Genomic DNA, 2,536 nt, shown 5'->3' with positions numbered 1-2,536 from the left:
CTGAGTATTGATTGCTGCGGTGTAGCTGCTGCTCTCCTAGGCGATTATAAATTCATCGTTTGATGATTTGTTCTGCCATCTTCTCTCTTTTCCTGTTAAGCTGAGAGATATCGAATGCTGGGCCCATCCTTGCCCAGGATGGATGTTCTATGGCTGATACTCCTTAGAGGCCTACAGGGGCCTCGAGAGAACTCAAGGGGGCCGGGGAAGTCCATGCAAGTGTTCTATTTTGCTCTAAGCTGAGGGAAGTTCTTTCTTCAAGTATTTGATCTGATCCTCAAAAAATGGTGGTTCTCAAAGTGTGGTCCCCAGAACTGGGAATCTATTAGACGTTCCAATTCTCAGGACCCAGCCCAGATCTGCTGAACCTGAAACCTGGGGTGACGCCCACCAGTTTGTGTTTCAGCACCTTCTAGGTGATTCTGGTGCATGCTCCAGTTTGAGAGCCACTTCTCCGGAGACACCAGGAAGAACTGAAGAAGAAAGGAGACTGTAACCCCCTTGTTGAAGATAAAGAAACTCAAAACCAATGCATATGATCTGTTCTGTCTAATGAGGGGAGGCAGAGAGAGAGGACAGAAACAATTAAAATACACCAGTGCTTCTGCAGATGCTGTCATGCATGCACCAGGCTGAAACTCCCAGGGGCCCACTTGGTCTCAGGCACTCTAATTCCAGGTGCCTCCGGGGATCCCAAGTGAAGATGTCCAGACAGCAACTGGATGTAGGATCTGAAGCTCCCATAAGAGACAGGACTAAAGACAAGCAGATGACACTCTCCATCCCTGGGGGTCTCTGGAGCTGTGAGATCACATATGGAGAGAACGCAGGCATGGACGGAATGCCGGCAGACGGGGATGGGGGAGGCATGAAGGAGAACACGAGAAGTTCGGCTCTGAGGACATGACTCTCTTGTTTGCTTGGTTGGTTTTTGTCTGTGTAAGACCAGAGAGATGTAAGGGTAGGAAGGGAGAGATGGGAGAGTTTGGAGATGCGGGAGTCAGGGGTTCATGGACAGGCAAGTTTGAGTTCCCTGAGCAGAAAGAAAGGGAGGAACCCAAGGCCCAGGAGGGCCAACAGCCTCAGAAAGAGAATGAGCACAGCCCTCCACTGTAACAAAATGAGGGAAGAAGAAATGGCTGCAGATGCCAGGTGGCAACCAGGCTTGCAGATGGAAACTGGAGAAACCCCTGCATGGCTCCGTGTTCCCAGAGAAGCGGGGTCACCCGCCGAGGGTGAGGAAGGAGCTTGGGGTGGGAGAACAGGGCTGACGTCTTGAATTGCCGTTGCTGTCATTGCCCAATCAGGTTCTTCTCGCCCACCGCCCAGAAAAGACAACGCACTGAGACTAGCAGGAATTGCACCAGAGTTTAATCATTGCAGGGCCAGCCGAAGGAGGAGGTGGGGAGAGAATTCTCAAATCTGTCTCCCTGAGAATTCAGAAGCTGGGGTTTTTCAGATGCCTGGGTAGGCAGGGGCCTAAGGAATAGGGACTCCTGATTGGTTGGGCTGGGAATGAAATCACAGGGGTGTCTCTGTGCAGCCAAGTCAGTTCCTGGGACAGAGGTCACAGTCCAGGCAGTGTCTTTCGGTCTAACAAAATGCTCAGTCTGCAAAACATCTCAAAGACCCGGTTTTTCAGTTTCACAAGAGTGATGTTATCGATAGGAGTGGCCGCAGAAGTTAACCAATCTCGCAACCGCCAGCTACCTGACTCCAGGGCAGCAAAGCAATGGCAGGTCATGGTTTCCCTCTGCCTCTTCTCCAGCGAAGCTCAGACCCTACCATATCCTAACCTCGTCTTACAGAAGCAGTTCAATCTCCAAACAAGGAGGGGGGTCAGGTTTCTCTGCCTCAAAGTTTAACAATAAACCAAATTCCTTTCATAGCTATCTTGGCCTCCAGACTAGAATAAGCAAAAAAATCAACTTAGCCTGTGTGGCTAGAAGCAAGATGGAGTCTGCATGTTAGATTTTTCTCATTACGTGTAACTCTGCAAAGGTGCTTTCATTGCCGAGAGGGGAGGAGCACATGAGCTGGCAAATCTAGCAACAGTACCGGGGACCACAAATCTAGCAACAGTGCCAGGGGCAGGGAGGGCGGCCTGGCCAGCCACTGCAGGCGTCTCTCCACTCTTGCGGGCAGTCCTCTGCTTTCTCTCCTGAATGTGCCCAGAATAAGTGTCCCAGACATCTGTCTCCAACCTGTGGGGAGAAATTTCACAAAAAAATGGCTCTGCCCTTCGTGGGTCCAGGCATCAGGCAAGCTTGGTTCAAATCTTGGCTCTGACTAGAATTTAAGTGGTGGCCTGGGGGCAGCTGAGCGGCCACTCAGCACCTCATCTTCCATCTGCGAAGAGGGACGATCACACACCGATGCCATTAGACTCAGCCCTGATGTGCCCAGCACCTGTGCCACACTGGCCAACAGCCGTGGGTCCACAGTAGACGGTGGCTGCAGCTGAAGCCACCTCACGGGCTCTGCATCAGACTCCTACAGATGTCTTTCTTGAACCACATGCTGGGAGAGGCCCCAG

Source organism: Mandrillus leucophaeus, unplaced genomic scaffold, assembly GCF_000951045.1.
Source record: "Mandrillus leucophaeus isolate KB7577 unplaced genomic scaffold, Mleu.le_1.0 Scaffold1263, whole genome shotgun sequence".
Lineage (NCBI taxonomy): Eukaryota > Metazoa > Chordata > Mammalia > Primates > Cercopithecidae > Mandrillus > Mandrillus leucophaeus.
The sequence above is the reverse complement of the archived record's forward strand: the minus strand, read 5'-3'. Positions refer to the sequence as shown.